Genomic DNA, 15,511 nt, shown 5'->3' on the forward strand with positions numbered 1-15,511 from the left:
GGAAGTTAATTAATTATAAGTAATGACATATGTTAATTAATTAATTGGTATTCATAATGAAATAATTGTTAAAGACTTAAAATATGTTAATTATATAGATATAAATAGATATAACTAATATTATAATAATTACATATAAAATATATATATATGAAATATAATTGTCTCATTACATTTAATTACATATATATAATATATTTATAATTAGATATATAAAGATATATATAACATATATATATATAATTATAGATATTCTCATATATATATTATTTTGTATTTGGGGAAAGAGGTTGGTTTAGTGTTCTGGGTTACTTTTCTGTTTGGTTATTAAGGGGTATATGTTGTGTGCAGAGTCAGTTGTCAGTTTTTTGGTAAAGGTGTATTTGTAGGGGTCAGGGTCAGTTTTCATTTAGTGGGTAAAGGGGTATTTTTAGGGGTCAGGGTCAGTTTTCAGTTAGTGGGTAAAGGGGTATTTGTAGGGTTCAGGGTCAGTTTTCAGTATTTGGGTAAAGGGTAATTTTTTTCTTTCAGAGTTAGTTTTCAGTTTGTGGATAAAGGTGTTTTTAGGGGTCAGGGTCAGTTTTCAGTTTTTGGGTAAAGGGGTATTTGTAGGGGTGAGGGTCAGTTTTCAGTTAGTGGGTAAAGGGGTATTTGTAGGGGTCAGGGTCAGTTTTCAGTTAGTGGGTAAAGGGGTATTTGTAGGGGTCAGGGTCAGTTTTCAGTTAGTGGGTAAAGGGGTATTTTTAAGGGTCAGGGTCAGTTTTCAGTTAGTGGGTAAAGGGGTATTTTTAGGGTTAAGGGTCAGTTTTCAGTATTTGGGTAAAGGGTATTTTTTTGGTTGCAGGGTCAGTTTTCAGTTTATGGGTAAAGGGGTATTTTTAGAGGTCAGGGTCAGTTTTCAGTTTTTGGGTAAAGGGGTATTTTTAGGGGTTAGAGTCAGTTTTCAGTTAGTGGGTAAAGGGGTATTAGTAGGGGTCAGTGCCAGTTTTCAGTTAGTGGGTAAAGGGGTATTTTTAGGGGTTAGGGTCAGTTTTCAGTTAGTGGGTAAAGGGTTATTTTTTGGGTTAAGGGTCAGTTTTCAGTATTTGGGTAAAGGGTCTTTCTTTGGTTGCAGGGTTAGTTTTCAGTTTGTGGGTAAAGGGGTATTTTTAGAGGTCAGGGTCAGTTTTCAGTTTTTGGGTAAAGGGGTATTTTTAGGGGTCAGGGTCAGTTTTTAGTTAGTGGGTAAAGGGGTATTTGTAGGGGTCAGGGTCAGTTTTCAGTTAGTGGGTAAAGGGGTATTTTTAGGGGTCAGGGTCAGTTTTCAGTTAGTGGGTAAAGGGCTATTTTTAGGGTTAAGGGTCAGTTTTCAGTATTTGGGTAAAGGGTATTTTTTTGGTTGCAGGGTTAGTTTTCAGTTTGTGGGAAAAGGGGTATTTTTAGAGGTCAGGGTCAGTTTTCAGTTTTTGGGTAAAGGGGTATTTTTAGGGGTCAGGGTCAGTTTTCAGTTAGTGGGTAAAGGGGTATTGTTAGGGGTCAGGGTCAGTTTTCAGTTAGTGGGTAAAGGGGTATTTTGTGGGTTCTGGGTCAGTTTTTAGTTTGTGGGTAAAGGGGTGTTTTTAGGGCTTTGGGTCAGTTTAGGGTTTTAGGTTAGAGGGATACAGGGTAAAAATATGGTCAATTTAAATGTCTATTAAATTAGTTACTTTTTCATATATTTTATATAAAATATTTCAATTAATATACATTAAAACAATTATTGGTATTGTAGGACTTTAAATATTAATACAATTTTTAAATATATTTAAATGTATAAGGTATTTTTAAATTGATTATTTAATATGCAAATAATATTTATATACAATAATAAAGAAGGAAACATAGACAGGGTTAAATGCCATAAATGAAAAATTGTTTATTCACATATAAAAATGTATTTGTAAATAGAAAATCATTTTTTATTTTTAATCAAAAATTTTCATTCAATGTTTTTATTAACATAACAAAAATATGAAGTACATGTATATGTTTTTAACACATAAATTATATTAACATAATTTTTTTATCTTTTACATATATTAACATTTAAATAGTTTCTGAAACAAATTGGTAATATGTACTTTTTATTTAATAACAAAATATTTATTCAGATACACATTGAATTTATTGTCATTGCAAATTATGTACATTTTTTTGTAATTGTAACATTTTTGTTTATTACCAAGTCATGTTATAATTTTTGGAAATAATTATTATGAATATTGAACATATTTATAATATTCATTTTTAAATACATAAACACCAAAAACATTTATTATATACATACATAATGTTTTACATAATATTTGCAAATTTTAAAAAAACATTTCTTGTAACAAACTTATATATGCAATTTATTTTTATATTAACATTATTTACTAAATGTATTTATAAATCAAAAATTAATTTTTTAACTATAACATAACAGTTGAATATTTATTTCAAACTTATGAATATTTATAAAATAATTTTATACACTTTAAATAAATATTTACACTTAATATAATACTCTGTGTATTTTTTAAAGTGTTGGAATATAGAAATTAAATAGCATTTAGCTGTATACAGGGACTACTTTTTAACCGCGTAATGTTACTTAGGCGTATTTGGTGCTTCAACAGATCGCGGTTGGGTGCTGCTTCGCGTTAGAGAGGGTAAGTTTGTTTTAATTGTGTTTTATAAGTTTCTGAACTTATTGCTAGTGTATGTGTGCTGTGTTTATGTTTATGTAGGTAGAGTTAATTAGAGAAGATTGTGTGTTCGGTGTTAGGTAGAGTGTACGATATTGGATTTTTACCGCGTTTTTGTTGTAGGTGTGTGAGGTGAGGTAATATGTTTAAATGTTACTAAGATAATATGTTTGATGTATAAATATGTGTTTTTATATATGTATGGGTGTTTTTATGTGGGTGGGTATGTTATTTAATTTTTTCTAGGTTATCGTCGCGTTTCGCTGTTTTGGAGGACTCCCTTCTTTTTTGATCACAGCTGTGTAACGAGTATTATATACTCCTATTTTTGCACACTATTTTTTGGGTTTTTACATTTTCTTGGAGCGTTTATTTTTTGCCATTACGGATTTTTGGGTTTTCTATGGTATCTGGTGTCTACTGAAGTGGAAAGGAGTCGCTATGCATTTGCTTGTATTTTTGCTTTTTTTTTGGGCTTTCATGGATTGTATGGGTTTTTGGAATGGTGTCCTATGGATTGCTTGGAATTGGATTACGTTTGAAGCTGTATCAGAAATATAAGTATTTTTAGGATTTTTAATGGGTGGGAAAACTGTTTTTAATTTTGCTTTACTTACGTTGTATGTAACATTTTGTAAATACATTATCTAAATACATTTTATATATGTTAATATTATGTATTTGATAATTTAATTGCAATTTGTTACATATTATAATGAAGAATTTTAGGAAAAATATGTTTAGTTTTACGTGTATAGTTATGTAATGTTTTAAAGAATAGTTTTGGCAATCATTGATAGATATTCTAGTCCTTTGCTAGTTGGATAGAGGGTAACTTGACTTTGGAGTGTGTTATACATTTTTTTAGTTTCTTTGGTGAGTTTAGGTCCAATCAAAGTTACTGATTGCTCCATTCGGAGCTCCTGGTAACTTTGTTCTTTTTGTAAGGATTGTATTAATTTGTGAAGGGTAGGCGTTCCTCGGCCTGTAGTTGCTTGGAAGGCATTGTGCCATCCTTCAACTGCATTGTTTGTTTTTGCTTCCTTATTTAGTGTGCTAAGGTAGACATTCCACCAAGCTATTTGGTATTTGGGTTGTCTTCTATGGCCTGATCTGTGTAGCCTTCCTACCCATGTGTCTTCGAAGTAGTCAAGCATAGGGCTTAGTTTATCTTCGTTTCTTTTATAGTAGGGGCTGTCTATTAATAAGTTATAGTGCTCAGTTACATCTGTTAGTGGAACATAGGCTAGGGCGATGAGTTTTTTGATTTGATAAGCAAATGTGCTATCAGTGGCGTATTGGATACTCAAGGTTGATTTTTGTAGATGTCGCCAGATACATTGATTAAAGTGGTAATAGCAACCTTGTATTGCTGTGTGTGGGTATGTTTTAAGGATGCTGTTTATCATAGCTTTTTCAAAGTCTATGATAATTTTTTGTGGAAAATAGTTGTTAGTATGTTGCTTGACTTCAGTTAGTATTTCTTGATAGGTAGTTTGCTGTTTGTTTGGTAGAAGGGCATAAAGGAATGGAATATTTGCATTTTGGAAATGACCATGGATGGTGTATAATTGATAAAAAGGTTTGGGGCATACAGAAAAAGTACCGTCCATCATCCAAGTTTGGCATTGGGTAAGTTTTGTCATGTTGTTTGCTGTGGCAAACAGTATAATTCTTTTATCTTTAGATTTGTTGTCATAGAGTATAAAATTTTCTTTATTGTGAGTTACAGAGAGTTCAGGTGGAATTTGGACTTCTTCTAAAGTTTTTGGTGTGGGAGGAGTAGTGCATGTTGCTCTTTTTTGTCTAGCTACTGTTCTTTTAAGGGATTCTATAGATGGTAATTGGCTAGAAGCATGTTGGGGAAGTACACTTAAATGGTGTTTCAGAATAGCAGTTGTTGGTTGATCAGTGCTAGTACTAGCTTCTTTAAGGGAATCTAGCATTTGTCTAATCTCTATTTCTGTTACATTGGGTGGGTGATTATGTTCTTTAGTATAAGTAACAGTAGTTTCCTGAGTTATAGCTCTACCATAACATTTGTTGGCATAATATTTCGTACACTTCCAAAACACTTTCAAATCTTTTTGTTTCTCTTGAGTGTAGACATATCCCATGTAACAAAGAAGCATTTTCCCTTTTTGTGAATAAATGAATTTAGCTCCTTCAGTCATGATAGTATTGTAGTGCTAGGAGGTAATTAAAAGAGAATGTAAATATTTTTTAAGGAAAAAAAATGTTCTAATCACATTATACAGTTTCACACATTTGTATTTTACCTGCAAATGTTTTGATGCTTTCAAGTCGTTATTTTCAGCTGTTGATGTTCTTCAAACTGTTATTTTCTGTGTATATATTTTTGTACCTGTGGAAGTTGAGAAAATGTGTAGAAATATTTTATTACTATTTATGATAATTTGTTCGACGTTTTTTGCTAGTTTAGATTTAGTTACCTATCTATTAATTCTCGATTTTACATTTCTAGTATATACTTACTTTTTTATATGTAACTTTTGATGTCCAGGTGTTGTGTAGGTCTTCTGTTTTTTTTTTTCATCTGTAGGATGAGTGCTAAAAAAAAAAGATATATTTGATGTATTTTGCTTTAAAATATAGGTGTGAGCTTTGAGAGTTACATTTTCGCTGACTAATAATGTAGTAGTACTTACTTTAGATATGTGTAGGTATCTTTCTGTTGAAGTCCATCAGTTTTCTTCCAGAAATCCAGCAGAGTTTCGTCTTCCTTTACTTAGGAGATGTATACTGCGTTTTTAGTTACTTATTATTTCATTTATATAGTATTAGGTTAATTGTTTCAGAAATAGGATTGGTTGTTTAAATGGATAGTATGTTTTTATTTGTTGATTTGAATTTTTTTTCTGTTATGCTAATTGCTTTCCTTATATGGGTGACGCAAATTAACGTTTATTGAATGTGTAAGGATTTATTTTGTATAGGTAATGTCCTAGGTAATGTTATTTTGATATTTGTAAAGTGGAGGAATATATGTAATTAGTTGTAAAAAATGTGTAGAAGGTCGAAACATTGTTTATGTATTATAAAATGTATGTTAGTATTTATTGTGTGTTGTAAATGTTATGAAAATAAATAATATATGTCATCTATTTATATTAACTAAATCTGTTTTTTTATGATCAGTATGACTTAATTATTAAATAATAAAGTCATTTATTTTAGGATCTATTAATGGCGATTTTTTTACAATCGATAAATTTGCTATCTATGTTTGTGTAATCGATATTTTGACTGTTGTTATATAAATATTTAATAATCGGTGTTTTAGAAATCGATAATGTTGTGAGTCGATATTGTTGTAGTCGTTGTTTTTAGTAGTCGATATTGTGTAGTCGATATTTTTGATGTTTGTTGTGTAAGTATAGTAAATCGATAATTTTGTTGTCGATAATTAGTCATCGATATTTTGTCCAGTCGATATTCGGTCTGTCGAGGTTATGTCAGTGATCCCATAAGTGCCTCGGGTACTGACTGCTTTGTCCACTCTGGCTCTCTTACTTTGCCCCGCCTTTTAAAGAACACTCAGTAAAATGAATTAATGAACCAACAAGTACTTCTTGTGCAGCCTGAGACTCTTTATGGTGTGTTACCACCATTAAATAAGTACTTAGAGAATCTTCTGTCAAAGCCTAGGGAATTATTCTTGCGTGCCACCTGCTAAGGTATCTTAGTTTTATGAACAGAGTTGACAACTGTTGACAATCCAAAGTGGTTTCTGGAAGGGACTTTCCAACTCATCTGGAACCATGGGCACGTTCCCATGAGAATGGAACTGTTGCATCATACAGGCAAGAAGCCACGCCCAGAGGCGTGGCTGCTTTGAATTGATTGTAACCACAGGCATTTATGTGCCAACTCTGTGAGCCAACTTCTAGTGCATACAGCACAAAAGGCCTGCACACCCAAAGATTCAGTTATAACACATTACAACTTGTGGCACATTTTATACTACATAATTCTGAAGGAATAGCCTTTGTATTGAATCCTCCAAGTTATTTTTATTCATAGTTTTATGTTGTGGCCTCCTGCTATCTTATGCATTCTCCTCACAGTCTTAGTGTTCCCTGATGCTCAGCCATTGAGTGAGGGTAGTGGATGGTTGAAATGTTGAGAGAGTATGTGCTTGGACAAATGGACAGTTGAGAAGGGCTGAGCAACAGGATGCTGCTCCTGGTGGGGCTTTCCATGATTTACCTGTAACCTGATCTAAACCTAATAAACCTACCCCTTTTGTAACCTACAAGATCATATCCTTCATTGTAACATTTAGCAATTATGTAGTTCAATTCATTTCAAGTGAATCCATTAATTTGAAACATATACATAACTAACATAGGACAAATCACTCTGTAGACATCCACAGTAACTTCTGGTCTGTCAGTTTCCTCTTGAGTATAAAGCCCAAAGACCCTCGCCCCAAGCACAGGTGTGACTCATGCACGTTCATACAGCTTCTATAAAGACCGGCCAACTACAAAATTGATTAAAAAAAAATAGTTGAAGTAACATCTTCTTATACTTTATATGCACCGGTGGTCTCGACCAATCTGCCTAATTCAGGGGGGAGAAGGGTTCAAATGTAGTTCACAGAGTCTGTAAAGAGACAAAAAGTTTCTTTAAGTAACAAAATACAAAACATTTGATATATATCAAATTCCAATGACTCTTGATGGATACTTAAAAACAAGATCCAAAGGGTAAGGAGTGCATCATATGTAGATGGATTCAAAGTGGGCCTTAAGTACAGTACTCAATCAATGCGTGGTAAATGCCTTATAGACCCAAGAGTAGAAGTGAGGAATTGCTAAATAGATACTGGGCACTTACTATGGCAGCCGGAGCCCACACTAACATGAGACAGCCTTGAAGGTAGTGTCATTCAAAATCCAGCAAAGTCAGTAGTTCTTAAACGATAGGAGCTGCTCTAGAGACCAAGCAGAATCCAAAACCAGACATACTGGTATTCTCCAAAGGTAAATGGGCAAATCACTGACAACACTGGGTTTTCCATTTGGATTGTACCTTTGCACATATATTCCTTGCACCTCAACGAGTTACATTGCTAAAATTTGAGATTTCCAAAATCCTATATCAAATTCTACATAAAGAGAAGGGAGAATGTAATAATCTGATGTGTAAAAAAAATCACACTGTAGTGTACCAGTAGGTGAGTCTAAACTTCAAGCGTTCCATTCAGCACTTATTTGTATACTTCAGTGTGTCGCCCTAATTGGGACGGGTATGCCCAGACGTGGGTCCCGGGCACCATGTTAACTGGAACCAAGCCGTACCCGGCTGATGATCCCTATCTTGGGTGAACTTGGTCCTGGGTTGCTTTTGCTCTGGTTCAGGGTGAACCTGGCCTGCACTTGGACTGGTCAGTTCCCACTGGAGCATGGTCAAGGCGGATTTGCATACAGCTGGTTCCAAACTGGGGTGGCATGGTGTGCTAAATAACGATGGACTGGCATCTGGCCTAAGTAATTACCAGTGACTGAGATTAACTCAAGCATTCTATCCATGACCTATTTTTATAATTTAGTGTGTGTAAATATCAGTCATGCGGTCTGTGGAGCGGGTTTAACTTACTCCATCCATCCGCAAAGCAAAACTGGAGGTTGCTCATTCTACTGCATCGCACCCAAGGCACAGAACAACCTCCCTCAGCACATCAACGCCTCGTGTTCAATTCTTGAGTTCCGCAAGATGCTACAGACCTGGCCCTTCAGATAAGCACCTTGGTGACCACCCACCCACACACCTGTCCAAGTGGAGTGGACAGGTGTAGTGGTGTGGCTCACTGGTTAGAGGTGGCAGACCCGGAAGCAGAGAACGGCCCGGGATCAGGGTTCAATTCCCGACGCGGCAGGGTCGTGGACCAGGGTCAGCGGACTCGATAATTCTCGCCTCGGTGCCTACTCTAACCAGGGATCACACTCGGCAACTCTGGGCATTAGCTTGCCTCATCTCTACAACGGCCCCCCACATTCGCCGGGGATGCCTGGTTTCACCTTGGAGATACCCAGTAGGGACCATCTCACAGGGATAGCCAGGACGGGTTCCCCAGAGGTCTACAGCGCCACGACGCCTCAGGGCAGCAGTGCGCTTTACAAGACACATACATACATACATTGATACCATGCTATTCAAATCAACATAACATAACAAACGGTACCTAGTCGAGGAGATCTTTAAATTCTCTGTTGAGAATCGTCCAATGAATCTGAAATGCATTTCAGGATTTAAGGAGCAAGCAAATTAATAGAAACAGTAAACAAATGTTTTGTGACTGAATAAAATACATAACTCTGAGCATGAGAGACAGCTTCTGTGGAAAATGAAATTTTGCCTGACCAAGATGCCCCCTACGTGTACCCTATGTTACATGTATGTGCATGTCACCCATGCATATTTTCTCTTAGTGGCTTGATTCACAGGGCCTCTGCAATCACGTCCTGCATTAAGGTGCCTGTCATCAAGTTTCCCAAACGTTAAGCTAACATGAAGGCCCATGTATTTGCATTGTGCACTTTTAAATAAATATCGTAATGAACCCTTTTTGTGGTTCAGTCTGAGCCACTTTCTGACTTAAGGGTTTTCATGACTCCTGACACACTGAAAGCTGCAGTTACGTATCTCTGACCTCGCATACTTCTAGCTCAGCCGAAAGAGACCCAGCAAGGGTTGCCAAGACTGTATTATGAATAACAGTTATCTGCCTGCTGTACAGAGTCACATTCCTGCCCAGTGAGGAAGGTAAACAGAACCCGTCCGCGGAAGATAGGGCCTAGCCTCTCTGTCTCCATTGAAGTAAATCACAGTGCTTGCATCCATAGAAAGCTCACAGCCCCCACGCAATGAACGAAGAAATATATGCTTTTTCTGATTCTAGTGATGAGCAACCTTTGCTTCAGATAATACATCCCCTGACTTAAGATATCAGTTAGTACCAGACGTGCAGGGTCGCCTTGACACTAAAGTTCTCTCTACTAGACTGAAAGTCAGCTCTCCTCCCAGTTACACGTCAATTGCACGTCATGCTCAAATTGCGTGCACAAGTAGGGCAAAGTTCCAGCCTGCCATGTAACTCCTCCTCTATGTAGCCACCCACCTATCACCCACCTGTGACTCATCAAGTGTACACCCTCATGCACGCCCACATGCTCTTATCTCTTTCTTTCTTGCTCTGCCTGGAGCGCTCCTCCCTATGTACAAGGAAAAATGTATATATGTGTTGTTCTCTGTAAATAATGTTAGAAGACCCATCCTGAACCTCAGTGGTGATGGAACAGATTCTCCCTTAACTCGAGTTATTGGAATAAAGCCCTTTTAACTTGGACACCACGGACTCTCTGCCTCTCATTTGATACATGCTAATTGTTAATGCCTAGAAATTATGCCAGGGTAATGTTTTATTTACCACATGAATTTGGCGCCCTTACAGGGACATATCCCTTTCCCCACGCGCCGGAGTTGTAGGTCCAGCTTTGCCCCCTTCTACAGCCGTGACGGACTTTAAAGTGTACACGCCATCGGGATTTCCCGTTACTCCCTCAGGCCCAGGAGGAGGACGGACTGTGACCAGGCATCCATACGAGGCGGTGAGGATTGCGGATCGTCTCAACCAGAGCCCGACTTGTGAGAGAGCAAGGTCCGAGGATTCCAGAGGTCCACCCGTTCCGAGGCGCATGCGTAGACGTAGACGTAGATGGGTAGAAGTCCGAGGCCTTCAAGTTTCAAGTTTTGCTTCTCGGTGAGTACCACTGTGGGGAATGCATAAAGTTTCAAGACGGGTTCATTTTATATGAACACGGTCAAGACGGGTCCACGGTAAAACGTGGGCACGGTAAAGATGGGTTCACGTTATTCGTGAAAACGGTAAAGACGGGTTCGTTCACACGAGCACGGTCAAGACGGATCCATGGTAAACGTGGGCACGGTAAAGACGTGTCTCATTTTTGAGACCGGTATGGTTGTACTGTATCCCAGTGCATATAGTTTTTCAAGTACATGTTTAGTTCTCTGTATTGGTTTAGATCATGTTTGTTTTAATGTTATGATGTTTTAGTGTGAATGATTGTTGATTGTTTCAGTCTATTTTTGTGTATTGTATTTCCATTGTGTTGGTTTCAACATGCCACTGTTTTCAAAATTGCGTCAGATAGGGACCAGAAAAGGTATACTAGAAGAGTCAGTTAACATCCCGCCTAGAGACACACCTGGTCATTATATGTATAATAAGCATGGATTAGACGCCATCTTGTTTTTAGATTTATGGGTAGACTATACAAAGGACCTGGAGGAAAAGTATAGATGGCCTATCTCAGGAACATGGGATTCAGAATGCATTATGAGAGTAGAGGAAGCGCTATGGAAAAAGAAATCAAGACCCTCTCAGAAAGATGCCATCGAGTTATGGCGCAAAGAGTCACACAGGAGAACAGAGAAAGAATTCAATAAAGCAGAGAGAACTAAACAAGCAGAGGAAAAAGCCAAAGAAAAAGAACTACGGGAGGAGGGGGAACGGGTCAAAACAGAACAGACTGATAGAGAAAGGAACGCCGTCGTTACTGGTATTTATCCTATCCTGGCTGAAGAACTAGCTAGAGTGACCACCTCAGAGAGACCCAGTAGGTCGCGAACGCCACCACCTGTACCATATAGAGAACGTAGAGTAAAGCCGACAGCATCAGAGGCGTTCATTTCCTCGTATCTAGACGATTCCCTTCCGGACTACGTTAATGCAGGTTTCCCTACACCCCCACCAGCAGATCAGCTCCAGCAACTTCCTCAACTTCTACGTCTTCATCAGCGGAAGAGGTAGAGGATCATCAGGATCCGAAAGGCAAGATTAATTATGTAGGAAAAGCGCGACAGTTTGACAGACCCAAATGTCTTGACTACCGTAAACAAGGGCCAGCTATAAAAGAAAGATATTCCCTCGAAAATCTGTTCCAAGCCACTGAACAAGCCCTGAAACAATGGATAGGGAGCGAGCGACCTCCCACACAACACGAAATAGAGTTGGCCCGGTCAGCCACCCAGTGGGTGTCCAATTCCAATATATACAGCAGTGATATAGTGGCTCAGACTTTCTTAAGCCTTCCACCTAACGAACAGCGTTTGGCTGGTATTTACATGGTCCAACACTTGATAACGTTGTATGAGAGTCAATATTCTGACCCTGGTCACTTGCATAAATTACTAGACGACATTTTACTAGACAGATGGACAGGTTTAGGTACCGAATTAATTAATGTTATTCTGGATCAACGACATAAGTACATAGATTCTCTGACTACATGCATGCCCCCAGTCTCACACCACGGTAGACATAACGTACACATAGACAGACAGAACCCCCTACGAGAGGTTCATCCCATCAGGAATGCGGCCAATGAGTTACAATGGGTGTATGTTTACACCCCCTTAACGAAATTAGAAATCCTAGAAATGAAAAAGATGTTGCCTTGTCATGATAAAGACCCAGGGGGGTTTCACCGAGAATTAAAAGACATCCTCCGCATAGGAGATTATACGTACGCTGACATTCTGAAGTTATTAAAAGTACTGTTACCTGCAGGGATTTATGAAAAGCTTAAGGAAAAAGACTGGGAAGTGGGTGATAAAAAGTTAAGTTGGGATGCATTGGAAACAGAAGAAAAAGGCAGGCTCCCTGGAGTTGGTCTTGGGGAAAGAGCTAGAGAACTACCTGAATTCCTGATACAAGTTTTGCCGAGATTATTGATTACTAAAAAGGAAGACTGGGATGCTATTTCAGCATGTAAACGAAAGCAAGACGAGGACACAAGTGATTTCTATTCTAGGTTTGAGAAATGCTTTACTATTAATAGTGGCCTTAAGCCAGGTAGCGAGTCATTTCCACATCTTTTTGTGAGCAAATTAGTTGAGAATTCCTTGCCCCAGATCAAGAATAGAGTACTGAAGGTTGAGAGTACTTGGCAAGCAAACAGCCCTTCACAAATGTTACAGATGTTACAGTATCACCAGAACAGGATTAGAGAAGAGCAGGACCATGAAAAGAGACGCATGAAAGAGACAAAAATGAAAGTGCTGGTTGCCCAGACGGTACCGGCGAATTCAAACAAACATAGCACGACACCTGTCAAGGGGAACTGTAATTATTGCAAACAACCAGGTCACTTTGTAAAGGACTGCACTATTCTGAAACACAATATAGCTACAGGCAAGACAAAAGAACGACAGTACACTCCTAGACAGAATAGCACGCAACAGAACACACAACAAACAGTAGCGAATTTTCCTCCACCACCGCCTGTACAGGGCACACCACAAATGTATCAGTACACACAGTCTGACTATCCTGAGTATCAACAGTTCTCATGAAACAGCCTCGAGAGGGAAGTAGGCTTGCCCCTTATTGAGGTTCCTGTAGATCAAGAGGGTCCGTATGTACATAGTCGTGTACTAGGACAAGACCGAAAATTTCTGATTGACACAGGGGCGAGCAGGACTACATCAGTCATGACGAGGTTCCAGGGGCACCTCTCTCAGGCTCACAGAATGTTTCCCTGGGATTTTCAGGAAAGCCTATTGTTAATGAAGTATCGAAACCAGTTTCCCTAGGAGTTGGTCCACTGTCACGCACCACAGACTTGCTACTTACTAAGTCATGTCCAGAAAACTTACTTGGTATGAAGACATTAAAAGACCTAGGAGCAGTTATCTGCTGCTCTCCAGAAGGAGTACGCCTGTTCTTACGTGATTTTAAAGGTCATTATGTACTGACTGATTTTGACCACAGACTCAAGAATGTGCCACAGACTCTATGGGCACAAGGACCGACTGACGTAGGTTACATGGACATAACGCCACACCATGTCACGCTCAAAGCAGGAGTAGTACTTCCACGTATTAGACAATACAAGTTATCACCTGACGCCGAAACAGCCTTATTGAAATTAGTTGACGAACTTATTGCATGAGAAGTAGTGGTAGAGACTGACTCAAATGTATGTAACTCGCCTGTCATCCCTATCCTTAAACGATCTGACCCTAGTGTACTGCCAGTGTACCGACTAATTATTGACCTACGAGAATTGAACAGATGTGTGGTACCACAATATCCAGTGGTGCCAGACATTTCTTCATTATTGACTGCTATTGATTCTGAGGCCACAGTCTTCACTGTCATAGACTTGAAGAATGCTTTCTTTAGTGTACCCATTCATCCAGATAGCCAATACCTTTTTGGATTTAGTTTAAAAGGGCGTAGCTTTGTCTTTACAAGAGCTCCTCAAGGTTTTACAGAAAGCCCTAGCATTTACAGTCAAGCATTAAAAAGACAGCTAGACAGTGTTCACATGCCTGCCAACACTGCGCTACTTCAGTACGTAGATGACATCCTGATTACAGCACGATCAGAACCAGAATGCGAGAATGCATCACTGACAGTTTTACATTTTCTGGCTGACAAAGGGCACATGGTGTCCCCTTCCAAGTTGCAATTCTGTGAAAAGCAAGTGGTGTACCTTGGACACTTACTTTCCAAGGAGGGTAGACAACTAACACGAGAACGCATACAGCTCATTTCTAACCTTTCACAGCCCGAGACACAGAAAGAAGTACGTGCATTTATTGGCCTCACCTCATACTGTAGGCAATGGATTCCCCAGTATGCCTATCTAGCCAAACCACTCATACAGTTAACTACACAGGAGGCAGCCACTCCGACTGTCCTCACTTGGACACAAGAACACACCTTGGCATTTGAGGAATTAAAAAGAGCATTATGTCAAGCGCCAGTTTTAGCGACTCCAAGTTACAGTAAACCTTTTATGCTTTTCGTAACTGAACGAGATGGAACAGCGTTATCTGTCCTCACACAAGATCAAGCAGGAAAACACAAGCCTTGCGCTTATTTTTCTAGTACACTAGATCCAGTGGCCCAGGCTCTGCCTGCGTGCCTGAAATCAGTTGCAGCAACAGCCCTAGCCATCAGACAAAGTGACTCGATAGTGTTGGGTCACCCTCTGACAGTACAGGTTCCACATGCAGTGGAGGTTCTCTTAACCCCTTCAGCGCTAATGACGGCTCCAGCTCGTCACGATTCCAGTAGGGAAGGTGTTGGTACATTCCTTATGTTGGAGCGCCATCTAGAGCAAGTCCGGTAGATAATGTGTTTGCAATAGTAGCGCGCAATGCTTTCCAATGGGGCGACCAGATTGCCGGGCTTACATGGAAGGCCTGAGGTCCAGGGGAGGGCGGCCTCCCCATCCCGGGCGCTGTCCTTGGTCCTTCTGCGTGGCAGGGTGCCCGGGACGGGGTCCTGGAGGGCCCGGGGAGGCTTCCCCTGCGCCTCCGGGCTTGGGAGCCCAGGCTGGGTCCAGGGGCCCGGCCGGGCCCCGGGTCGGGTGCCACGGCCCTGGGCCCTGTCTCCCAGCCTGCCGCACTGCCAAGGGCCCGGGAAGGGGTTCCGGTGTGCCCGGGGAGCCTCGCCTTGCTTGGCTGGGTTCAGGAGCAGTGGCTAGGGCCCCTGAGGGCCCGGGGAGGGCAGCCTCCCCACCCCGGGCTCTGTCCTTGGTCCTGCTGCGTGGCAGGGTGCCCGGGACGGGGTCCGGAGGGACCGGGGAGGCGTCCCATGCACCTCCGGGCTTGGGAGCCCCGGCTGCGTCCAGGGGCCCGGCCGGGCCCCGGGTCGGGTGCCACGGCCCTGGGCCCTGTCTCCCAGCCTGCCGCACTGCCAAGGGCCCGGGAAGGGGTTCCGATGTGCCCGGGGAGCCTCC

Source organism: Lissotriton helveticus, chromosome 2_1 (assembly GCF_964261635.1).
Source record: "Lissotriton helveticus chromosome 2_1, aLisHel1.1, whole genome shotgun sequence".
Classification (NCBI taxonomy): domain Eukaryota; kingdom Metazoa; phylum Chordata; class Amphibia; order Caudata; family Salamandridae; genus Lissotriton; species Lissotriton helveticus.